We start from the raw sequence: 27,399 nt of genomic DNA, 5'->3' as shown, positions 1-27,399 counted from the left end.
AATGCTCAAATTACCTCGCAATTGCACTCATCTCACATGCTAGTAAAGTAATGCTCAAAATTCTCCAAGCCAGGCTTCAGCAATATGTGAACCATGAACTTCCAGATGTTCAAGCTGGTTTTAGAAAAGGCAGAGGAACCAGAGATCAAATTGCCAACATCCACTGGATCATTGAAAAAGCAACAGAGTTCCAGAAAAACATCTATTTCTGCTTTATTGACTATCCCAAAGCCTTTGATTGTGTGGATCACAATAAACTGTGGAAAATTCTGAAAGAGATGGGAATACCAGACCACCTGACCTGCCTCTTGAGAAATCTGTATGCAGGTCAGGAAGCAACAGTTAGAACTGGACATGGAACAAAAGGCTATTTCCAAATAGGAAAAGGAGTACATCAAGGCTGTATATTGTCACCCTGCTTATTTAACTTATATGCAGAGTACCTCATGAGAAACACTGGGCTGGAAGAAACACAAGCTGGAACCAAGATTGCCAGGAGAAATATTAATAACCTCAGATATGCAGATGACACCACCTTTATAGCAGAAAGTGAGGAACTAAAAAGCCTCTTGATGAAAGTGAAAGAGGAGAATGAAAAAGTTGGCTTAAAGTTCAACATTCAGAAAACGAAGATCATGGCATCTGGTCCCATCACTTCATGGGAAATAGATGGGAAAACTGTGGAAAGAGTGTCAGACTACATTTTTTTGGGCTCCAAAATCACTGCAGATGGTGACTGCAAATTAAAAGAATGAAATTAAAAGACACTTACTCCTTGGTAGAAAAGTTATGACCAACCTAGATGGCATATTCAAAAGCAGAGACATTACTTTGCCAACATAGGTCCGTATAGTCAAGGCTATGGTTTTTCCAGGGGTCATGTATGAATGTGAGAGTTGGACTGCGAAGAAAGCTGAGCACTGAAGAACTGATGCTTTTGAACTGTGGTGTTGGAGAAGACTCTTAAGAGTCCCTTGGACTGCAAGGAGATCCAACCAGTCCATTCTGAAGGAGATCAGCCCTGGGTGTTCTTTGGAGGGAATGATGCTAAAGCTGAAGCTCTAGTACTTTGACCACCTCATACAAAGATTTGAGTCATTGGAAAAGACTCTGATGCTGGGAGGGATTGGGGGCAGGAGGAGAAGGGGACGAGAGAGGATGAGATGGTTGGATGGCATCACTGACTTGATGGACGTCAGTGTGAGAGAACTCCGGGAGTTGGTGATGGACAGGGAGGCCTGGCATGCTGCGATTCACGGGGTCGCAAAGAGTCGGACACAACTGAGCGACTCAACTGACTGAACTGACTGATACATATATCAACTTGTCAGATTTTATGGGTATTGTTTGTGTATTTCACTGTGTAAATATTTCAACAATATGACAATACAAAAACCATCAGTAATCAACATGTCTTATAACAGATACTTACTTTGTGGATTGATTTTCAAGAAATGGTAGGAGGGACGTTTGGATAAGATGCAGAGAATCTTAAAAAGAAAACCATTAAAATAATCCACAAGGGTGAGAAAAAAATCAGAATAGTGCTTTAGGGAATTTAATATCCAAGGCTTCAAGAAACCACTCAGCCAGTAACCAATAGCTGAAATAGCTTTTAATACTATATTTTCTGTGTATAATCACACTTGGGTAAATTGTAAAATGAATATTTTAGCTCATCATTTAGTACACACTTTCCTAACAATAATATGTTAAAATTTTCACGTGGCCTTTCCTAATAGGAGTTAAGTCTATTGCATCTGTTAAGAATGACGGTCACAGAACTTGTGATAATAGCCAGGTAAGTCTGCCTAAGCTGGAGGTAGGAGGGGAAACTTGATTTCTAATTTCTCAAATTAACCATAATTTCAGTATGAAGTTTTTTTTTAAATTCTGCAGAATTATAAATAATGATTTGAGGCAAAAAAAAAAAAAAAAAATAGTGGGGATGAGATGGTTTTTTTTTTTTTCTTTTTTTGTCTCTGAATGTTCCATGGTTCAATTCTGATTGGTTTTTGGGTAAGTTTTATTCACTTCTATGAAAAATATCAGAAAAATGCAATAACATAATCCTAGATACTTTCAAAATACATAAAGGCTCTAAGGAAATGAGAAGAAAATGATAATGAGCGAAAACAGATGTTTTTTTCTTAGAAGAGTAATTAGAGATAGAAATAGCATCCTGCAGAAAGCAAGAGAGTCTTATCCCCAACTCTTCAGGGATTCATTCAGCAAGATAGCTCACAAATATTTGTAACTTTTAAAACATGAAAAATTGAGGAAAAAATGAAGATCTATAAGCTCCAGAAAACTATGTGTTGATCTCAATCCTGTGCATTGATGGACTAAGCAAAAACCACAAAAGATCTCCTTAGCAACATATTTCTGTATCTGAGGAAAAAATGAAGATCTATAAGCTCCAGAAAACTATGTGTTGATCTCAATCCTGTGCATTGATGGACTAAGCAAAAACCACAAAAGATCTCCTTAGCAACATATTTCTGTATCTGAAATTATATCATAGTAGATTCATTATTTTTGGTGCAAGTGCAATATCTGTATTTCACTGTGTAAATGTACATTTCTTTGGAAGTGGCAGTATATATCTTTTTAGAAACCGGCTCTTCCATACTGATGACTTAGTAGGAAAATGCAAAAGAGAAATTTGTTGCTAATGAATAATTTGTTGCAAATGAATAATTTGTTGCAAATGAATAATTTATTGCAAACAAATGTCCTGTTGCATTTTTTTCAGTAAAGAGATACAATATGGGTTTGTCAACTAGGGAAATTATATCCCTGTTTATATACCACTGAAATTTTTTATTCAGTCCATTCATCAAGGGCATTGAATACTCAAGAAGTGTGCAGTAAGACAGGAGACAATCCAGAAAAGACAGGTAGTAAGGTGGAAAAGGGGCTTCCCTGGTGGCTAAACTGGTAAAGAACCCACCTGTAATATGGGCGACCTGGGTTTTATCCTTGGGTTGGGAAGATCCCCAGGAGAAGGGAAAGGCTACCCACTCCAGTATTTTGGCCTGGAGAATTCCATGGATTGTATAGGTCAGCCTTTCTGATCATTTATTTTTGTCTACTCAGCTTTACTTTGTGGGGAAAAATTATTAGGTAGAATATTAATCTGCCTTTGCATAACATATTTGCTCTTTTAAAGTGAAATACAGTTGACATACAATATTATGTTAGTTATAATTTATTTGCTCTTAATAGTACTGTTTGGAAGTTTGATCAGGTGCCTTATTCTTTAGTTACAGTTACTGCCTCTGCCCTGCTTTTAGCTCCTTTTTTGACAACCCCCAACACTCCCCCACCATGGCAGAGGAAGTTAGCCAACAGTGATATCTGATCATTGCAAGCTTAACGTTCTCAAGCCCTCAGTTTAAAAATTGCATTACAAAGGTAAATTTTTTTTTTTGCAATGCAAACTACATGCTTGAAGCCTGTGATCATGGATTCTGCCACTCCATTCCTGTGTTGTTGAAAAAATTGTGTTTATATTTTTCCCTTTTTATTCATTAAGGATGGCAACCCATTCCAGTACTCTTGCCTGGAGAATCCCATGGATGGAGGAGCTTGGTGGGCTACAGTCCACGGGTCGCAAAGAGTCGGACACGAATGAGGGACTTCACTTTCACTTTACTTTCCTACTCAATCGGTTCTTAGATCTCCAACTTTAGAAAATATGGTCTTAATGTTGCTTGCCTGTGTGTGCATATGTGTGCATGCATATATGTTTGAATTACAAGGCTCACTGTTCCTTTGGAGTTTTAAAAAGTCTGCATTTGTAAGTCTTTGCTAGTAGTACTGACGGAACACACACACTGTTGCCATGATTGGTATTTATCAAAAACTGAGCCATTAGTTTTTTCTAATTGACTATCATAGTTAAAGTTAATATATTTTTGTTATACTCTACATATTTCTTAATTTTAGTTTTTAACTCTAAATCATTTTCTTTTATCAGTATGAAAATACCAGTTTAAGGAATTATTCACATATTTTTCTTGATGGCAGAATTAATGGAAGAAAGTCTTATTTTACTAAGCTGGGGATTGGTTTTATTTGATGATGTTTTAATTTTTCACTTCACTTTTTTAGATTTGTAAGTGTTCACAAAGGTATAACCAGTAATGTGCACATCTACTAGATAAAAATGCTATTTTTATGTTAAAATATTACTGAAAAATATATTAAAACCAGAAACTCTTGTTTCTACTGTATATTTGTATTCTATCATGAAATTTCCAAATCGAGTTCTTATGCTGATAGCTGTGTCATCTGTTTGTAACTTAAAGTGTTCATGTTGTAATGGAAGGCCCATAATGGTGATGATATCAGGAAGTACCTGTGTCAAGGGCTCTGCTTCTATTGCTAGATTATAGTCATGAAAAACTAGGAATCATTGAAACACACCATTTCACAGTGGCATGGCCCAAGGTGCGGCACAGGTGTTTTTCTAATTGTGGTGTATTTAGAAGGGATAGGGTTTAATGGCCCAGAAATGTACACTTCACCTCCTTGACCTTGGGCATTCATGTAAGTACTTAGTAAAATTTGTGGGCACATAAATTAACTCCTATAATTGCTGAGAATTGTTTTCTCAAGTTTATATGGCAATGTGTTTCTTTTCTCCTTAATATTTAATATGTATATTAAAGGAAATTATATGTATATTTCATCAGGCATCTGATAAAATGAAAAGCTTACAAATTAAAGAACTGATTAACTCTTTCTTCCTCCAAGAAAGTGTAATGAATCAGAAAGCATTCACTAGGAAGTTCCAGCCTGGTATACTGGTTCTTCAGAACTCATTTTCTTTCTTAAGAGTGATAGAAAATTTGAAATATACTGAAGAACCAAAATCTAAGACAGTGATAGCTTTGACAATTATTAAAATATTTATAGTTGTGTAACAGTCAAATATAAATTTTTTAAGAAATTCATTGAACTATGTTGATTAGCTTTTTCTTTTACTATATTTTGGAATCCTTAGTTTGCTTTGTAAGTCTAAAAAGCGTGAAAGTTCTATTCAGTTTATTATTTTGTACTCCCTCTACCCCTGAAAGCATCAGAGTTAAATGATCTTTAAAATTGCTTTCTTTTACCTTTTGGTAGAATAAAGAGTGAATATATTTTACAAATTCCATTTCTAGAGATAGCGGACTAAGTTGTTTTAAACCAAAGGTCCTGTTGAGAACAAGTAGAGAAAATGGACAAAAGATAAAAAATTTCTTGAAGGAGTTCAGAAATACCAGAGCATCAAGGAGTTACAGAGTCAGAATCAGGAGAGAAAGAAGACCATCTCAGTCAACAAGTAAATTATATCCCAGACATTAAGTAATAAAGCTTAAGATACAGTAAAGGGAAAAATAGAAAAAAATGAAAAGAAGTACACAAACACATAATTATCATGGGATATTTAAACACATCTTTCCTTGTAACTAATAGACCAAATAGACAAAAAATAAGTATATAGAGGATATGACCAACAGAGTCACTCCTTTGTGCTACTCTGGAAGCTGTCTAGGAGATAAATAGCTTGCTGTGTCTTGAGAAGCTGTTGTCAACTTGAGAGTGCATATGTGCCTTTTCCTTCTTTTATGCCTCACTTGTTTTTTTTTTTTCACTTACTTTTGCTGCCTTGGGTTGCACCATGCAGAATTGGCACCTATTGGCTCTATTCATAGGGAACTGGGATTAAGAAAGTATGAATGTGAAAGTCACTTAGTCATGTCCGACTCTTTGCAACCCCATGGACTATACAGCCCATGGAATTCTCCAGGCCAGAATACTGGAGTGGGTAGCTTTTCCCTTATCTAGGGAATCTTCCCAACCCAGGGATCAAACCCAGGTCTCCCACATTGCAGGTGGATTCTTTACCAGCTGAACCACAAGGGAAGCCCAAGAGTGTATGGTATCCTTTAATAACAATGTTTATTTGAAAAATACAAGATTACTTCAGACCTTCTTGCCAAACAATGATAAATACCCCAGATGCTAAGCTCTCTCTGTAGGTAACATAGAGATTAGAGTATTAACAAGAGAGATAAATACTGGGCAATAGTTTTACAGTGGCAAGAACATGAAACTTTATCAGTATTGTAGGAAAAAAGACTCGCTTTAAAAAATATATCAATGTTCCTAACATCAATGCCACACTAAAAGGCAAGAACAACATTCTCATCCCATAGAATGAACACAAAATAGAAGACATGCAAAGAATAATTTGTGGAATCAACAGTAATTGAGCAGTAAAGAGTATTTAGCAAAAACTATTTTGGGTAAAATTTAGGAAATCTCCAAAGACATAAAATGTCCATTCATTTCAGGGTAAAGTACCTTCTAATGTACTATAATTAAGAGAATTCCTGAAAATTTAAGCCAGATGTTTGATATAAATCTTAAAATACACATTTTCCCCTCAAAACAAATTCAATAAAACATTTTCATGTAAATTAATTTGAGAAAGTAGATTTTAGGGCAGACAAGTGCCTAAAGAGTTAGCATAAGGTCCAAATGCAGCTCTGGGAAAATGCTGAATTCTAATCTGTTCACTTCCTTAGATGAATCAGTGTCTCCTCCAAACAAATTGATAGCTTAATTCCTGAGTTTATTTATATTCCTATCTTAATGAATATGTACATTTCTGAAGTTCTTTGAAAATATTATCTAAAACAATAATGCCTGTGGTGCTTGTCTGGGTGATTCCCAGATATTTATTGTGACCTTCAGCTATTCATTGTTCCAGAGTGGCTTTTCCTATACCACAAAACATCTCTCTCAAGCCCACGTTCACCCCAAACTCCATACATCCCCAAATCCACAAACCATATCCTACTCTTAATGGATCCCCATTGTGTATACCATCGTGTCTGAGTCCTTCTTCTGAAAGACTAGGATTATCTTTCCAGGTTCACCCCACACTGTCTCCCTTCATACACCTTGCACTTAAGTTCAATAGTGTTATTGAACATCCCCCCCCAAATAGTCTTTGTTTTCTCACATCTTTGTCTGTTTTCCTCATTTCCTTTTTGATTGATACTGCTACCTGATGAAACCCATATGGTATTTTTTAAGTTATATTTTATCACTTCTTAATACTCTTTCCCTTAGCTCCTCAAGAAAATACCTTTTATATATTCCCATTTTACATTGTATTGCTGTTATTGGTGAATAATTTTTATTGCTTTGCTAGATTAAAAGTTCATTTAAGTAATTTAGAATATTTTATTTCTCTTAATCTGTTTTACAGCACATAGCATAATACTTATTCATGAACATGAACATCTGGGTTTCCTCATAAACTAACAAAAAACATAATAAATTACATATTTTTTATTACATATATTTAAAGCTATTTTGGGAAATAAGCAGATTTATTTTTTTTCCTTACTGAGGAAAGGTTTTCTTGGGAAATGTCAAACAATCATACCTTAAAAATTTAATAAAGTATTATCTTAATAATTATCAAAATAAATGTCCACTAATGAATGTACATTTTTGCCCGACAAACAAAAGCAATACTATATTAGGGTAAGGAAGGATGCTGATAATGCTGAGGCTTAAGATGAAGAAAAAATCATCATCTTGATATTTTAATTATGAAAGTAGAGATTAAAAAGTGAATTGTTTTGAGGGCTATCATATATAACATTGTTAACTACTTCAGTTGAAATTCTGAAAATAAGTAAGAACTTTTCTAAAAGGTAAGATCTGATCACAATGAGCCCATTTATTGTATGATTTACCTCTGAACACTTGTTAGCTATAATTTGTTAATGAACTTATAAAGTGCCTTGCATAGAAACTCTTGGACATGAAATTGCCATGTGAATTGGATAATTGCTATGGTTGGGTGGAGTAAGAACAGAGACCTCACCTTCAGCCACATTCTTTTAATTCAATTTTTTAAATCTTATTTGTTGGTTCACTACATAGAAAAGTATGTAGGATTGGCAACCAAGTAAGTAATAGTGATGATGATAAAACTTACATCTGTAAAAGTTATTTTTACCTATTATCTAGGCCATTTTATTAACATTGGCATGCTAGTATCGTTAGGATCATTTTATATGGAGTTTAACAAATCAGTGAAGTTGTATCAGTTTGAGTCATCTGAGCTACTTTTGAGACTACTAAGAAAAGCATTATTTCATTTCATCACACCTACAGGCTCTAACATTTATGTTTTTAATCCAACATGTATTTGTTGAACCTGTGTCTACATTATGTTGCATGGTATCTAAAGAATTATTTTTCTTCTAAACATTATGGTTGAACTAGAAATCTATTATGATTACAGAGGAATAACAGAAAAGAAGAGCTGTAATATTGAAAACTGTTACCATGAATTTATTCTGGTTCTCACAAAATTATAGACATGCTGTTCAATCATAATTCTCAACTCAAGTTTTTCTTGTAGAAGAAAAAGAACTTTTGTGCATTGTTGGTGATAATATTCACTGCTCTGTATTAAGTGTTCAAAAGTAGTTTCTGAAGAAGCAAATAACAATTCACAGATAGAAAGTATGAGAAGTAATCCTTACTTAATGTGTTGATGACTATACCACCATGCTGAAGTGATTTTGTATTGACTCAGCTTGCAGATCCAATACTTCAACACATTTAAAAAGACTTGAAGTCATTCTCTCTCTGATCAGCAGAGTGGAAACTACTGTTTTCCCAATCATTAGAGAATAAAGAATGGTTATATTTTGCTGAAAACATCCATTCATCAGGATCCACTCTGGTATGATGCCTGCCCAGGAAGACCATCGCAAAACTAGCTGTAATACTGTTTTCTTGCATAAACAGCACTGTTGTAGAAGGTATCTGAGGAATAATTTTATCAGAGCAGCAGAGGTCCTGCTCTCTGGATAGGAGAGACTGTGATAGGACTTTCAAATAGCTAAAAATCAAGTTGCATGTGCATTTCCCATTACCGGAAAAGAATGTGCAACTTCCAAATGTATTTCCAAACAAATCACTGTCAGTTATTTTGGTTATCTTGTAATTAGTGCTGTCTTCAATAAATACTTTTAAGATTTATATTTCTTTTTTCTTTTTTGCCATATGGTAATGCAGTATTTTATTTATTCTGTCCGTTAGTAACTACTATTTGATAACATTTATAATATTAATAGAACTTAATATAAAAGGAGTTCAACCTACTTTTTTTTTTTTTTTACATTTCAATACTGGATATTAATCAGAAAGATAGTCAAAACTAGTACGGTCAAAATCTTTATGTCAAAATTTATAATAAATGTTTGGTATTGGTCCACATACAATTAAGTTTTTGGTGGAAAGTTATTTGGCTGCAAGAAAGAACATTTGGTTTACTTCACTAATAGGAATATCTCTTAGTGCTGGGATGGCCTCTACTTGGTCTTTCTTCTGCTGTTGATTTTTGGCATAGTTATCTGTGATAGTATGAATGGAGTCGAGTGGAGAAGTACTCATCATGTTTATTCCAAATAAGAGGATGTAACTGATGACTACCGTAATGAGGAGGTACACAGGCAGAGCAACGGCCCAATACTTTTGAGGCCAATAAGTTAAGCCTAAGGAGTTTAGCCAAGATTCAGGAATAAAAGCCCACACAACAGTATAAAGCCAAATTGGGAGCTTAAGAAAAGAACAAAGCCATAAATCGCTTTTTCTGGCAGTGGCGGTGGTGCATTTTCCACCATTTTCCCTGTGGCTTTAGATATTTTGCTTGCACACGTGCACACGAGTACCCAAACGTCACCTGCATGAGCAACCAGCCCCCCAACCTCACGTGCGCACGCACATCCTGCAGTGGAAGGTGGGGGAGGTAAAGGGAAAGCAGGATTGGGGAACTGAATGCCACCCCAAGTCTACAGGCTTTGCTGCTGTGAGAACAGAGAAGGAAGGACCTAAGATTTATATTTCTAATAAAAGATTTCTTTTTTTGGTAAAAATCCAAATAAGTACAAAGATGAGACAGTTAATGTGTAGAGGATGTTAGCTAAGGATGAAAATTAGCTGAATTAGCACTATGCAAAAAAACTCTAAGATCTTTTGCATTTTATAGAAATACGGTTTCTGTATGAACTGGGTATGGGAATTGTATGTATGTCACCTTTTAGTTCTTCCAAAGATTTACTAGACTTCTTATAGTTTCTCTCAAATGATATGTTTCATTCTTTAATGTACTGTGTTCTTTTCCCTAATTATGACTCTTCCTGAATCAAAGTTTTACCAAGCCTGTACTACCTGGAAGAGATAAGTCTTAGTATTTGCTTTGAAATATATTTTCTTTACATCTCATATTTCAATTTTTCACTATTCATTTTTTCTTTTGCTTCCAAGAATTGACACACTATGGACTTTTTTCAACATGTTCTGCCACACCTGATGAAAAGGAACTTACTTCATTGACTTCTTCCTGTTTGATTATGTCACAAATAACTACACAGTCATAATTTTTACTTGATTTCCTGTCTTTGTTGTTCGGTTGCTCAGTCATGTCCAACTCTTTGGGGCCCCATGGACTGCGGCACGCCAGGCTCTCCTGTCCTTCACCAACTCCTGGAACTTGTTCAATCCATTGAGTTGGTAATGCCATCCAACCATCTTGTCCTTTGTTGCCCACTTCTGCCTTCAATCCTTCTCGGCATCAGGGTCTTTTCCAATGAATTGGCTCCTCATATCAGGTGGCCTTAGTACTGGAGCTTCAGCTTCAGCATCAGTTCTTCCAATGAATATTCAGGACTGATTTCCTTTAGGACTGACTGGTTTGATCTCCTTGCAGTCCCAGAACACTCAAGAGTCCTCTCCAACACCACAGTTCAAAAGCATCAGTTCTTTACGACTCGGCCTGCATTATGGTCCAACTCTCACAGCCATACATAACTACTGGAAAAACCATAGCTTTGACTAGACAGACCTTTGTTGGTAAAGTAATGTCTCTGCTTTTTAATATGCTGTCTAGGTTTGTCATAGATTTTCTTCCAAGGAGACAGTGTCTTTTAATTTCATGGCTGCAGTCACCATCCGCAGTGATTTTGGAACTGAAGAAAATAAAGTCTGTCACTATTTCCGTTGTTTTCTCACCCATTTGCCATGAAGTGATGGGACCAGACTCCATGATCTTAGTCTTTTGAATGTTGAGTTTTAAGCCAGCTTTTTTTCCTCTCCTCTTTCACTTTCATCAAGAGGCTCTTTAGGTCCTCTTCACTTTCTGCCATAAGGGTGGTATAATCTGCATATTTGAGGTTATTCATATTTCTCCTAGCAATGTTGATTCCACCTTGTGAGTCATCTGGCCCAGCATTTTGCATGATGAACTCTACAAATAAGTTTAATAAGCAAGGTGACAATATACAGCCTTGATGTACTCCTTCCCAATTTGGAACCAGTCCATTATTCCAAGTCTGGTTCTAACTGTTGCTTCTTGACCTGCATACAGGTTTCTTAGGAGGCAGGTAAGGTGGTCTGGTATTCACATGTCTTGAAGAATTTTCCACACTTTGTTGTTATTCACACAGTCAAAGGCTTTAGTATAGTCAATAAAGCAGAAGTAGATGTTTTTCTGGAATTCTTTTGCTTTTTCTATGATCCAACGGAGGTTGGCATTTGATCTCTGGTCCCTCTGCCTTTTCTAAATAGAATTTGAACATCTGAAAGTGTTCATGTACTGTTGAAGCCTAGCTTGGAGAATTTTGAGCATTGCTTTGCTAGCATGTGAAATGAGTGGAATTGTGTGGTAGTTTGAACATTCTTTGGCCTTGCCCTTCTCTAGGATTAAAATGAAAACTGACTGTTTACAGTCTTGTGGCCACTGCTGAGTTTTCCAAATTTGTTGGCATAATGAGTGCAGCACTTTAACAGTATTATCTTTTAGGATTTGAAATACTTCAGCTGGAATTCCATCACCTCCTCTATCTCTGTTTATAGTGATTCTTCCAAAGGCCGACTTGACTTCACACTCCTGGGTCACTGATATCTTTTTTATATAGTTCAGTATATTCTTGCCACCTCTTCTTAGTATCTTCTACTGTTAGATCCATTCCATTTCTGATCTTTATTTTTCCCATCTTTGCATGAAATATTCCCTGTCTTTAGATTTAAAAAATACATGAAAGATACAATAAGAAGGAGGCAAGGCTTTGGCTTAACTTAGTAATAACTCTCTCTGTAACTCTTGAAAATGTCTAATTTTCTGTTTTTTTGATAGACTTAAAATTGCATGTGGAGAAGGGAATGGCAGCCCACTCCAGCATACTTGTCTGGAGAATTCCATGGTTGGAGGAAACTGGCGGGCTACAGTCCATGATGTCGCAAAGAATCAGACACGACTGAGTGACTTTCACTTCACAAGCATATGCCGTGTTGCTTTGTGTGTCTTTAAACATTTATATAAATCATGCTTTTTTATATTGGTATTTATCTTGATTTTTTTAATTCAACATTATGCTTTTGATATTTATGCAGGTTGCTACATTCAGAGTTAATTAAGTCCTTGCCATAGTGAAAGGTATGTTAACTTTTAGATATATCAATATAATATGAATGTCTTTAATCCTTCTCTAGGATTATTTTTTACTATTAAAGCATGTAGCACAGGGAACTATTATCAATATCTTTAATAACCTGTAATGGAAAAGAATCTTAAAAGGAAGTATACCTATATCTGAATCTGTTTGCTATAAACCTGAAACTAACACAACACTGTAAATTATATTTCAATAAAAATTTAAAACTCTAAGCCTCTTTCCTCAGTGACTGCATGTGGTCCAGGCCTCTCCCCAAATTTTATCTAAGTATTCCCAATAATGCTTTCACCCAACCAGTTGTCAATTATCAAGAACTTATGCGCTTGCAATGATTTCTGTAAAAGATATTTGTTGATGTACTCCTAGAAAAAAAAGAAAAAGAGTATGCTTGAGTGAAGCAAACTAGCTCCAAAGAAAAAAATCTTATTTGACAGACTTTTGCAAAACTGTTCACATTTTTCTGAGTTCAGCTAGAAGGAGGAGTCTGTCACTAGAATTAAAAATAACTCTGTTCCCAGAATTTCATAATGGGTAAGAAAGTTCAAAGGAATAAAAATGTTTAAAGATAATACTGCTACAAAAAGGCTTTAGATATATAAACTATTTTGAAGATGAGTTCTATTTTGAAGATGAGTTCTATTTTACCTGCCTTCATTGTGTCTAATAATCATATAAAATAAGGATCTGGAAATTAATAATGAAGGTATAAAATGTTACACTGAAATTGTGGGTTTAATAGAATTTCTGAAATTTGAAACTGCTGGAAAACACATTTTCCCACTTTGTGATGTATTAGAGGACCGCTTTTTTGTTGTGCCTTTTACCACCATTTAGAAAAGTTGAATGGCATGCTTTATTTTCTGTCTCCTTTTTTTCATCTATTATTTCAGGTATTGTGGGATATTTTGCTGGCAACGGATGGCATAACTTTTGTTCTCTCTAAAGGAAGTATCTTTACTTTTGTCATGGGGCTGAGGAAACTTTTACTTTTTTAAATGAATCTGGTCCATGGACAGGTGGTGTGCTGAGCTTTAAACAGCTTGATGAATGATTTGGCTCTGCAGAGCAGTGTCAAATAATGTATTTCAGTTGGCAGTCTCAATGAAACAGAATAAGGCAGTCGGTTTTCTGTTATATATTAGTCCTTGCACCCACTCGACTTCCAGCTGTGCATGCTAGGCATAAATCCTACCCTTCCTTTCCCTGGGCCAGTAATTCACCCAGGGCTGCCCATTTGAGTCTGTTTACCTAATGATTGCACTCACCATCAGGAGCCACTCCTGTCACTGGGGCAGATGTATGTTCTGTACTTGCTGATGTACTAAGTCGTGTGATTCTAATCAACCAATATCCTGGGATTAATTATGGGGGATAAAGGGAGTTAATGCTTTTTAAAGCCCTCTGTTATGAGATAGATACTTTAATTTTAAGGAGCTGATGAATTTACACTTATACTTCAGTAAGTGTAACAACAATAATAAGTGTAACAATATTTATATCAACTTTTCACTGTATCTTGTCTAGAATTATACTTTAATTAGTATCATAGGTAAAAATTATTTGTTTGTTTTTGCTTTTCTTTCTTTTTTATAAACAAATAGGCTAAAAATCTATTTATCTAAAGGAGTAATATTATTCAAGGGCACTGAAAGCTTTATGACACAATATTTGCCTTTTAATTTTATCCTGTAGATCACAGGGAGATGTTTAGAGAAAAGTTTAGTTTTTATCACTACCACTGCTAATGTTACTACAATGGCCACTTTCCCTCCCTACCTCTTCCCCTCTTGCTCCATTATTGTTATTATCGTAATCATTATCATCAGTATATTAATTCATGACAGTGCTCTTCTGGAATAATAGAGGATATATTTGAAGGATGACCAAATGATGGAAAATAGGAAAAAAAAAGAATCATTTGGAGTGGTGTTAATAATTTTGGGTGGAATATGTGGATTGTGGAAATTAGATAATTTCTGAGAGGTTTTTGAATTAGAATCTTTTAGCTGATCAAATGAGAAGAAGGGGTTGAATAGAGGGAGAGAGCAAGATACTAGTAATTGTAGCAAGATGTAGAAGTGAAGGAGGCAGATGATTAACTTAGTCTGAGACAGTTTTGAGGTAAATTTTAGATACCAACACACAGTAGACTGTTTAGATGCAAAATCTTGGATTTGAGTAAATAGGTTAGGGCTAAGGGTCTGCGCTGGAAATCATGAAAGTGAAAGTCACAGGGAGTAGATATGGTGACTGAAAGAATGAAAAGCAGAAGATTTCTGAAATTTTCATATAAAAGATTGACAAATATGCTGCTGAATACGATAGTCACTGGCTTCTTGTGGCTATGGAACATTTGAAATATTATGGACTGAGATGTGCTTTAAGTGTACATGTAAATTTAGGACAAAAATACATCTCATTAACAATGTTTAAATTGATCACATTTTGATCATTGTTTAATTGAATAAATCAAAAAATTTTAAAATTCATTTCACTACTGAATATAACTACTATAAAACTTTATTCATGTGGCTTGCATTGTATTTCTACTGAATAGTGTTTTTCTACAGACTAAAATCCGAATGCTTTTGCATGACTCTTTATGAGCCATGTTACCTTACCAAATTTATTTTTGTTCCTTCCCTGTCTTCTGCATACAGCTAGCTGTGAGCTAGGGCTGTTCCACATCATGTTGTTTCAGATCTGCAGCCGTTTATACATTTTGCTCCCAATTTGGGGAATGCCCAGCTCTTTCTTGTAAATTTTTCATTTTTAGGCTGGCTTTTCAAAGAAAAACACTTAAATTTAATAATTTAAAAATATTAGAGATACTTGGAACTATTTTTGAAGAAATAGAGGACAGAATAATAAAATGAGTCCATGTACACATCATCCCATTTTGCTAATATCAACTCATGTTCAATCTTGTTATCCCTATAATTAGCAACATCTGGCTCAGATCATTTTAAAAACCCCAGATACTATTTACATTCATTTATAAATATTTAAATGTATATTTCTAAAACAATGAGGACTATTTATAATGCCAATAATCATATTTCTTTAGTATCATTGAGCAAAAGTGATGAAGTATTTAAATTGTTTTTCCAAATGGGTTGTTTAAATAGAATCCAAATAAGGTCTATATATTGCAATTAGTTGATTAGACTCTCAGTCTTATAGGTTCTCTGTCCATCTGTTTTTTTTTTAAATAATGTAAGTTTTTGTAGAAGAAACTGAGTCATTTGACTTAATATAATTTTCGTAATCTGTATTTCTATATTTTTTGCATCTCTAGTATTCAATATGTTTCTCTACATGTTGTTACTTCTAGAAACATGATAAGATTCAGATCTTTCTTTTAAAGGATACATCACTGATGATGTGTGCTTCGAGTTCCGTTAGGAGGTACATGTTGTCTAGAGTTTTGGTTTTCTTTAAAGTGATGGTTAGCAGCCACTGAAAATCTTTGAGCACATTTGTTACTTAGGATTCATAAATTGGTAATTCAAAAATTCTGCCATTCTTCAGTTTTTAGCTAAATAGTTCTGTAAAGAGAAATCCTTCCTTATCAACTAACTGATACATTTTAGGATCTGTTTAATGTATGATTCTTTACCTACAATATATATATATTTTTAAACAGAGCTTTACTAGCATTCTTTATCAAATTAATTTTTATAGGGGTAAGTGATTTACAATGTTGTGTGAGTCTCCTGTACAGAAAGTGAATTAGTTATACATGTACATATATCCACTCTTTAAGATTTTTTTCCTGTATAAGTCATTATAGAGTATTGTATAGAATTCCCTGTGTTAAATAGATTCTTGTTATTTATCTATATACAGTAGTGTGTATACGTCCATCCCAATCTCCCAGTTTATCTCTACTCACCCCTTTCCCCTAGGTAACCATAAGTTTGCTTCCTGTATCTGTAACTCTTTCTGTTTTGTAAATAAGTAAGTTCATTTGTACTATATTATTTTTTAGATTTCACATATTAACAATACCATATGATATTTATCTTTCTCTGACTTATTTCACTCAGTATGACAATCTTTCTATCCATGTCACTGCAAATGGCATGATTTTGTTCTTTTATTATGGCTGAGTAATATTCCACTGCATATATGTACCGCATCTTGTTTATCCATTCATCTGTCAGTAGACATTTAGTTTGTTTCAATGTCCTTGCTATTGTAAATAGTGCTGCAGTGAACACTGGAGCGCATGTATCTTATTGAATTATGGTTTTCTCCAGATATATGGCCAGGAATGGAATTTCTGGATCATATGATAGCTCTATTTTAGTTTTTTAAGGAACCTCTAATCCGTTCTGCATAGTAGCTATGCCAATTTATGTTTCCACCAACAGTGTTAGAGGGATTCCTTTTCTTCACACCTCTTCCAGCATTTATTGTTTGTAGATTTTTTTTGACAATGGCTGTTCTGACCAGTATAAGGTGGTATCTTATGTAGTTTTGATTTAAAACTTGGCTTTCCTACATTGCAGGTAGATTCTTTACAGTCTGAGCCATCAGGGAAGCCCAGTGATTAGTAGAACATCTTTTCACGTCCTTTTTGGCCATCTTCAGAGAAAAGTCTATTCAGATCTCCCATCCGTTTTTTGATTGAGTTTATATATATGTATTTATATTATGTATATATATTATATTTATATTTATATATTATATATATATTTATATATATATAAACTCAATATATATATAAACTATATATATATATATATATATATATATATATATATATATATATATATAGCTGCATAACCTCTTTGTATATTTTGCATGTTAAGCCCTTGTTGGGTCCTTTTTTTGTAAATATTTTCTCCCACTTTGGGTTGTCTTTTTTCTTTGCTTATGATTTCCTTGGTTGTGTAAAAGCTTTCAAGTTTAATTAAATCCCATTTATTTATTTTTGTTTTATTTTCATTACTCTAAGATGTGGATAAAAAAAAATTATGCTTTGATTTATGTCAGAGAATGTTCTGCCTATATTTTCCTCTAGGACTTATATGGTACCCAGTTTTACATTTAGGTCTTTAATCCATTTTGAATTTATTTTTGTGTATGGTGATAGAGAATGTTCTCATTTCATTTTTTTGCTGTCCAGTTTTCCAAAGAAATCTACAGAGTCAATGCAATCCCTATCAAGTTACAAATAGCATTTTTCACAGAATTAGAACAAAAGTTTTTAAAATTTGTATGGAAACACAAAAGACCCCAATGTGTTTTGGCTGTTTGATTCCAAACAGTCAAAGAAATCTTGAGAAAGAAAAATGGAGCCAGAGGAGTCAGGATCCTTGACTTCAGACTATACTATAAAGATATAGTAATAAAAACAGTATGGTACTGATGCAAAAATGGAATATAGATCAAAGGAATAGGATGGAAAGTCCAAGAATAAGCCCAAACACCTGTGATCATCTAATCTATTATAAGGAGGCAAGAATATACAATGGAGAAAAGACCGTCTTCAATAAGTGGGACTACTAACATTATTTTCTAAGTAACTTTCTAGTTCCCTAGCATTTTCCAGGAGTTACCAAGGAGTTATTATAAACTCCTGGATAGCAACATACATCTGTCCCTTCTTAGCTAGTGATAACCACTTTAAGTTGACTGATTCATTTTTCCTTGTGTTTTGTTATAACAGAATGCTCCAGAATTATCTTGCACATTTTATGTTCCAGACCTGGAGTCAGTCATTTTTCAAAGTACTTGTACCATTTTGCATTTCTATGAGCAGTATGAGAGGTCCACTTGCTCTGCATCCTCTTCAATATTTGGTTGTAACTTTAAATTTTTTTGCTATCCTAGTGAGTATATATTGGTATTTAAGTGTAATTTTATTTTGTCTTTCCTTGATTAAAATTAGAGGATCTTTGGCTAGTTATATATTCTCTTTCATGAAATATGTTGCTCCAAATCTTTTGGCAAGAAATGTTGCTTGTAGAAGTTCTTTATTGTGAATGTCAGTCCTTTGTGTGTCTCTCTCTCCCCTCCTCTCTCCCATGCTCTCACACACAGTATAATATATAAACGTATATACACTTCAATTATTTTTGACTATTCATTGTCTTGTGTATTTTGATGCACAAGGTTTTTGACTTGGAAATCTTGTTTTTAATTGTTTTCCTAATGGTTAGTGATTTTTGCCTTCTAAGAAAATTTTGCCTAACCACAAATTGCTGAGGATTTTTTTCCCCTACTTTCTCCTATAGTTGGACCTTTATAGTTGCAGCTTTATGTTTAACTGAAAATCTCTTGACTAATTTTTATGTATGGTTTGAGATATTGGTAGTCTCATTTTTTTCCCCACATGAGTATTTATCTAGTAATGAATCATTTGATGAAATTATCCTTCAATACCTATTGGATTTCACTGCAAATTTGTGAAAAATAATGTGGACTTATTTCTAGACTACTCATTTATTCATTTGTATGGCTTCACACTAATAGTGCAATGTCTTCATTACTATGGTTTGGTTTCTTATTTTACAACTAGGTACTATAAGTCATCTAATAGGGTTCTTTATAAACTTATTTTGGCTATTAGAGTTGTTTTACATTTCCATATGTATTTTAGCTTTGGCTTTTAATTTCTGCAAGAATGATGTTTGGGATTTTGATATCACATTGAATCTATAGATTAATTTAGAAGAATCAACTCATTTACAATATTGTTTTCATGTTCATTAAAATGGGAAATCTCTCCATCTTATGGGTCTAAGTTCTTAGTAATATTTTGCAGTGGTCAGAGTGGAGATCTTATATGTTTTTTTGCTAAGTTTCTTTCTTAATGTATTACGCTATTAAAATGTACCATTTAAACAATGTTCAGTTATTTAACTATATATAGAAATCAATTAATTTTTTTCTAGTTTTATAGCCAGAGTCCCTGATATATTCACTTATATTTAGTGACTTTTTGGTGGATTCTTCAGGGCTTTTTATAAATATAATGATAATGTCTGTAAATAAAGATAGTTTTATGTATTCCTTTAAAATCTATTCTTGCTATTTATTTGTTATTACATTGTCTAAGACTTTTATTAAAATGTTAAATAGAGATGTGGATAGTGGAAATCTTTGTTCCTGTTTTTAGGGGAAAGTGTTCATGCTCAGTGTTATCATGTATCATGTCAACATTAGGTAACACTAGAGACATGCCATCAAAGAGAAGAATTACAGACTGAAATCTCACCAGTGGCAGAGGGAGGTGGCATTGGAGGAGAGGATGAATCAGTTTGATTCCAACTGCTTAAATGTGAGTTTCATAAAAATCTACTTTAAAATGTGGAAGAGGGATTGCCACAGGTGAGACTAAAGACAGTTAAGAGGTCATAGTAGTTATTCAGGTGGGAGATGATGAAGAACTGAACTCTGGTATTGGCAATGAGAATGGAGAGAAATTGTATGGGAGATATCTGGTAAGGTGACTTCAGGAGAGATGGCAGTATGCTGTGAAACAGAAGTCAGCTGATACATTTTCAAATTGTTGAATCACTGTCTCCCAGAGTCTAGTCTGAGCAACAGTGGTCTCAAAATATAATTGATAAAAACAGAAAATTTCCAAAAAAGAATAGGAAAAAGTGGCATACTTTAGGCCCTTTTGGGACATTACAACAGTACTGTGGGTTCAGTGCTTCTGTCTGCTTCTAATTTTATATCCTCTTTGTCAGATGAAAGGAGAATAAAAGAGGGATTTGAGTAATAAGATTTTTTTAAGAAAAAATTGCATGGATTATATATTAGAGGTGAGGACTTGAGTCCTCTTAAGTGATTTTGATTTGCCAAATTTTCTTTGAAGATAATAGTTGTCAAAGTGACTTTTAAGGAGTGAAGTTTAAGATTTTTTAAAAAATCTTACTTTAAGTGAAAACAGGTTTTCCTGGGTACTGAAATGTATTGGCATGAACTTATTTCCTGGCCATATGGATTGTAAAATAAGCTGGAGTGTTTTAGAATTATATGAGATAATTTATGCAAAGTCCCTAGCATAATGGGCACATAGTAGGCATTCCATAAATAGTAGGTTGAGGACATAGATTCCAAAATCATTAACTGAAAAGGCTATAGTTACAAACATGAATATGAATAAAATTGTTCAAGAAGAGTGAGTGAAGAAAACAACATAAATCTGGGAAAACCTGGCATGTTAGAACAGGAAGTGAGGATCTGGTGAAAGAGAGGTAAAAGTAGGGGTCAGGGAGTTATAAGAGCAACAATAGGGCTCTCTTGTGGAAGCTAAAGCTTTAAGAAGGAAGGAGTGGTCAGGCTGAGAAATGCTTTGAAAGGGTACAAAAAGTGTAGAGAAGAATTTGCCAACTCAGAAGGTCATTGGTGGCTTTAGCAAACCCAAATCCATCTTGGTTTAGTAGAAAAAAATGAAGGGAAAAATCAATTTGAGTTTTCCAGATTCCATTTGAGACAAATCATGTGGAGGGACTACACATAGGGGAGATGAAAAGTTGACTGAAGGGCTATGTGATGTTTTGAGAGAAAAATACTAATGCATCCCTTAAAACTCTCTGGTAATAGGTAATAGGTGACAGGAACTTGGTGCCTCAGTTGCCACAATCAAGCTAGGAGATATAAAGCTTCTTAATGAAGGAATCTCCTCGAGTAAATCATCACAAGCCAAGACAAAATCACGGTCTTGCTGACTTTGAGCTGCTCAAGGGCACAAGCAGCATCTTATTCACATGTGTGTCAAGAGACTACCCTAGGATCTGTCACTTAGTTGATGCTTAAAAAAAAAAAAAAAAAGATGTAAAATTTAAAGTGATTTGGTTTGAAACTGGAGGCAGAATTGTAATTTTATGCCTTATTCAGAATGGAACAATGTGTCAGATTTGGGAATAGGAAGACAGCATTACATTTCTTAATTCATTGGACAGGACAATAAATGAAAGGAGTTTTATTTTTTAAAAATTTGTTTATTCGTTCCTTCATTTTTGGCTGTGCTGGGACTCCATGGTTGCATGGGCCTTTCTCTAGTTGTGGTGAGTGGGGGCTGCTCCCGAGTTGCGGTGCGTCAGCTTTTCACTGCGGTGGCTTCTCTTGTTGCAGAGTCAAGCTCTGGGGTTTGTGGGCTTCAGTAGCGGCAGCACATGGGCTCAGGAGTTGTGGTTCCTGGACTTTAGAGCACAGGCTCAATAGCTGTGTCTGGGCTTAGTTGCATGGGTTTAGTTGCACTGCATGTGGAATGTGGGATCCTCAGATGAGGGATTAAACCTGTGTCTCCTGCGTTGGCAGCCAGATTCTTTACCATTGAGCCACTAGGGAAGCCCTGAAAGGTATTTCTTAATCAAAGTCATGGGCTGCATTTAAACTTTTGCTTTGTTTATTTAGGTTTCTTACTTCTTTTACTACAAAAGAACTTTAGCTTTCATTAAATTTGATGTGTAGAGAAAAAGGAGTAGCCATGTGAGCTAAAGTGTAGAAACTAATGGGTGTAAGCATTTAAGTTAAAAAAAAATATGTGTATATGTGCTTTAAGTAAAAATCTAAAAGTAAGAGATGAGACAAGTCAGACTGTTAGAATGAAAATACCCCTTAACAATATGATTTTGTTTAAAATTTGTTTATAAGAATGCAGATAACCTCTTCAAAGGGTTTTAATATCTAATTAGTTCAAGTGTATTTTGAAATTTAAAATTTTAATTAAATTTATCAATAATTCCTTTATAAGAAACTTCCACACTGTTTTCAAAATAATTCATTGACAAATTCATATTCCCACAAGGAATGTGAGAATTCCAATTGTTCCACATCCTCACCAATACTTCATGGTCAGCTTTTAAGATTTGTGTTTTTTTTTTTTAACCATCTTGATTAGATGGTGTTTTAATATATATTTTCATGATGACCAATGATTTTAAGCATATTTCCTTGGACTTATTTCCCATATATCCTTTTGGTGAGATCTCCATTAAAGTCTTGTACATTTTTTAAATTGGAGGTTTAAAAAATTGTTTTCAGAATTGTTCATATTTTCTGATACAAATCTTTCCTTGGATGATTTGAAAATATTTTCTCCCAGTTTGTCTCTTTCAATTCTCTTAATTAGTTGAAGAGAGGAAATTTTGAAGTTGAATTTATCAACTTTTAATTTTATCAATTTTTAGCATCATGTTTATGTTAAATGTACAGCTACTATATGATCCAGCGATTTGAGCACTAGATACTTATCCGAGAGAAATGAATGTATGCATCCATTTAAGACACACATGTGAATGTTACAAGCAACTTTATTTGTAATAACTGCAAAATGTAACTAACCCACATGTCCATCAACAAGTGAATGGATAAACAAATTATGGTATACCCATACTATTAAATGCTACTCAGCAATAGAAAAGGAAATGACTATTGATAGACACTAAAATGTGTATGATTTCAAAATAATTATTCTGAGTGAAAGAAGCCAGATAAAAAGAGTACGTGTTTCTATTTATGTAAAATTCTAAGAAATGCATGTCAATCTGTAATGGAAAAAGGCAGGTTAGTGGCTGCTTTGGGGAAAGGGGGTAAGGTTGCAAAGGGGCATGAGCAGTTTTTGAGGTTGAGGAATATGCTCATTATACTGATTATGGTGATAGCTTCATAGGTAAAATTTTCTGTCAAAGCATATCAGATTATGCACTTAAAAATATGTATATTATTGTATTTTAACATATACCTTAACAGAATACAGCTTGCAAAAAAATCCATTCTCTGTTAATTATATCTTAGAATCATCTAGGAGAATGCAGCACTTTAAAAAGCTAACACTTTCAGTCTATTTGCTTGAAGCTCTTCATATTCATTAGAGTGGATATAACTTATCTTTAGTAGTTAAAAAGATAAAGACTAGCCTGTAGTAGGAAATAATGTCTGTTCCTACTAATGAATAAACAGAAAAAGAGCAAGTAAGCACCATGAATGACTAATGATGAATTTTAGCTTACTATTCCCTCAGAAAAAGGGAAAAAATAATTACATGGTTAACAAAACAGTGTGTTCATGCTCTATTGCTCAGTCATGTCTGACTCTTTGCGACCCTATGAACTGTATCCATGGGATTCTCCAAGCAAGAATATTGGAGTGGGTTGCCATTTCCTCCTCCAGGGGATCGTCCCCACCCAGGAAATGAATCTGTATCTCTTGCATCTCCTGCATTGCAGGTGGATTCTTTACCACTGAGACACCTACCTGGGGAGGCCAATAAAAAGGCAGTAGGTATGAATTCTTTATACCTAAAGTATTATTAAATAGAAATTAGAATCATAGGTATAGATGATTAGGAAAATGCAGGAGAAAATATAAATATTTATTATATGAAATTAAATTTCAAAAAGAGTTTGATTAATACTAGCTAAACTAAGGAAGACACAGGCAGAGTGAGAAATGGATCATTAATTATAACAAAGTGCTTGTAATGTACAGAGAAATTAATAATGACAATGACAATGTCACTGGTGATAAATGCAAAAGCAATTGCACTTTTTATGTACTCACTTTTTCAAATTTTTAACTGCCCTTCTCTGGCTGAAATTATAGGGTTTTCTATTAAAAAATTTTGTAGTGTGTATTAGGAACTTCACTTTGGCATGATATTAGAATTACAAAATAATTATTAAAAGCTAGAGAAAACAAAAAGATATTAGGGCAATGATTTTTTTTTCAGTATTTAAATAATTCTGGAAAAGTTATTAAAGATTGTTTATTAGACTTGTGGTTAATAAAATGTATTTATGAAACAACTCACTTTCAATGTTGACTTAGCTTTCTAAGCACTGTAGAAATGTTATGGATTATCAATAGGTTTTCTATATTGTATGTTTTTAAAAAGATTTGGACATGAACATTAATTAAAGTATAAATTGTAAAATTGTAAGAACAGTTATCAAAAATAAAATATATCTATCTCGTGTTAAATTACAATGAGTTTTTAAACTAACATTTTTCTTTTTATTTTACATGTGTACCTCATCCTGAACCCCCCTCCCACCTCCTTCCCCATACCATCCCTCTGGGTCATCCCAGTGCACCAGCCCCAGCATCCTGTATCATGCATCAAACCAGGACTGGTGATCCGTTTCACATATGATAATATACATGTTTCAATGCCATTCTCCCAAATCATCCCTCCCTCATCCTCTCCCACAGAGTCCAAAAGACTGTTCTATACATCTGTGTCTCTTTTGCTGTCTCACATACAGGGTTATTGTTACCATCTTTCTAAATTCCATATATATGTGTTATTATACTGTATTGGTGGTTTTCTTCCTGGCTTACTTCACTCTGTATAATAGGCTCCAGTTTCATCCACCTCATTAGAACTGCTTCAAATGTGTTCTTTTTAATGGCTGAGTAATATTCCATTGTGTATATGTACCACAGCTTTCTTATCCATTCATTTGCTGATGAACATCTAGGTTGCTTCCATGTCCTGGCTATTGTAAACAGAGCTGCAGTGAACATTGGGGTACACATGTCTCTTTCAATTCTGGTTTCCTTGGTGTGTATGCCCAGCAGTGGGATTGCTGGGTCATATGGCAGTTCCATTTCCAGTTTTTTAAGGAATCTCCACACTGTTCTCCATAGTGGCTGTACTAGTTTGTATTCCCACCAACAGGGTAAGAGGGTTCCATTTTCTCCACATCCTCTCCAGCATTTATTGCTTGTAGACTTTTGGATAGCAGCCATTCTGACTGGTGTGAAATGGTACCTCATCATGGTTTTGATTTGCATTTCTCTGATAATGAGTGATGTTGAGCATCTTTTCATGTGTTTGTTAGCCATCTGTATGTCTTCTTTGGATAAATGTCTGTTTAGTTCTTTGGCCTACTTTTTGATTGGGTCATTTATTTTTCTGGAATTGAGCTGCAGGAGTTGCTTGTATATTTCTGAGATTATTTCCTTGTCTGTTGCTTCACTGTGGCTCAGATGGTTAAGTGTCTGTCTACAATGCGGGAGACCCGGGTTTAATCCCTGGGTCAGAAAGATCCCCTGGAGAAGGAAATGGCAATCCACTCCAGTACTATTGCCTGGAAAACCCCATGGACAGAGAAGCCTGGTAAGCAACTTTTCATGGGATCTCAAAGTGTCAGACACGACTGAGCAACTTCACTTTCACTTTTTCTCCCATTCTGAAGGCTGTCTTTTCACCTTGCTTATAATTTCCTTTGTTGTGCAGAAGCTTTTCATATTAATTAGGTCCCATTTGTTTATTTTTGCTTTTCTTTCCAATATTCTGGGAGGTGGGTCATAGAGGATACTGCTGTGGTTTATGTCGGAGAGTGTTTTGCCTATGTTCTTCTCTAGAAGGTTAGTAGTTTCTGGTCTTATGTTTATATCTTTAATCCATTTTGAGTTTATTTTTGTGTATGGTGTTAGAAAGTGTTCTAGTTTCATTCTTTCACAAGTAGTTGACCAGTTTTCCCAGCACCACTTGTTAAAGAGGTTGTCTTTTTCCATTGTATATTCTTGCCTCCTTTGTCAAAGATAAGGAGTCCATAGGTGCGTGGATTTATCTTTGGGCTTTCTATTTTGTTTCATTGATCTATATTTCTGTCTTTGTTCCAGTATCACACTGTCTTGATGACTGTGGCTTTGTAGTAGAGTCTGAAGTCAGGCAAGTTGATTCCTCCAGTTCCATTCTTTTTTCTCAAGATTGCTTTGGCTATTTGAGGTTTTTGTATTTCCATAGAAACTGTGAAATGATTTGTTCTAGCTCTGTGAAAAATACTGTTGGTAGCTTGATAGGGATTGCATTGAATCTATAGATTGCTTTGGGAAATATACTCATTTTCACTATATGGATTTTTCCGATCCATGAACATCGTGTATTTCTCCATCTATTGGTGTCCTCTTTGATTTCTTCCACCAGTATTTTATAGTTTTCTATATATAGGTCTTTAGTTTCTTTAGAGAGATATATTCCTAAGTATTTTGTTCTTTTCATTGCAAAGGTGAATGGAATTGTTTCCTTAATTTCTCTTTCTATTTTCTCATTATTAAGTGTATAGGAATGCAAGGAATTTCTGTGTGTTGATTTTATATCCTGCAACTTTACTGTATTCATTGATTAGCTCTAGTAATTTTCTGGTGGAGTCTTTAGGGTTTTCTATGTAGAGGATCATGTCATCTGCAAACAGTGAGAGTTTTACTTCTTCTTTTCCAATCTGGATTCCTTTTATTTCTCTTTCTGCTCTGATTGCTGTGACCAAAACTTCCAAAACTATGTTGAATAGTAGTGGTGAGAGTGGGCACCCTTGTCTTGTTCCAGACTTTAGGAGAAACGCTTTCAGTTTTTCCCCATTGAGGATAATGTTTGCTGTGGGTTTGTCCCATATAGCTTTTATTATATTGAGGTATGTTCCTTCTATTCCTGCTTCTGGAGAGTTTTTATCATAAATGGATGTTGAATTATGTCAAAGGCTTTCTCTGCATCTATTGAAAAAATCATATGGCTTTTATTTTTCAATTTGTTAATGTTGTGTATTGTTTGATTTGCGGATATTGAAGAATCCTCGCATCTCTGGAATAAAGCCCATTTGGTCATGATGTATGATCTTTTTAATGTGTTGTTGGATTCTGATTGCTAGAATTTCGTTAAGGATTTTTGCATCTATGTTCATCAGTGATATTGCCCTGTAGTTTTCTTTTTTGTCACATCTTTGTCAGCTTTTGGTATTAGGGTGTTGGTGGCCTCATAGAATGAGTTTGGAAGTTTACCTTCCTCTGCAATTTTCTGGAAGAGTTTGAGTAGGATAGGTGTTAGCTCTTCTCTAAATTTTTGGTAGAATTCAGCTGTGAAGCTGTCTGGACCTGGGCTTTTGTTTGCTGG

At 34.5% G+C, this 27,399-nt stretch overlaps 1 pseudogene; it reads right to left on the bottom strand.

The window, feature by feature from the left end:
• Positions 1 to 9,327: 9,327 nt before the first annotated feature.
• On the bottom strand, positions 9,328 to 9,710 carry LOC128043578 (phosphatidylinositol N-acetylglucosaminyltransferase subunit P-like; annotated as a pseudogene).
• Between the last annotated feature and the right edge of the window lie 17,689 nt (positions 9,711 to 27,399).

This window comes from Budorcas taxicolor, chromosome 2, assembly GCF_023091745.1.
Source record: "Budorcas taxicolor isolate Tak-1 chromosome 2, Takin1.1, whole genome shotgun sequence".
Lineage (NCBI taxonomy): Eukaryota > Metazoa > Chordata > Mammalia > Artiodactyla > Bovidae > Budorcas > Budorcas taxicolor.
The sequence above is the reverse complement of the archived record's forward strand: the minus strand, read 5'-3'. Positions and strand labels throughout refer to the sequence as shown.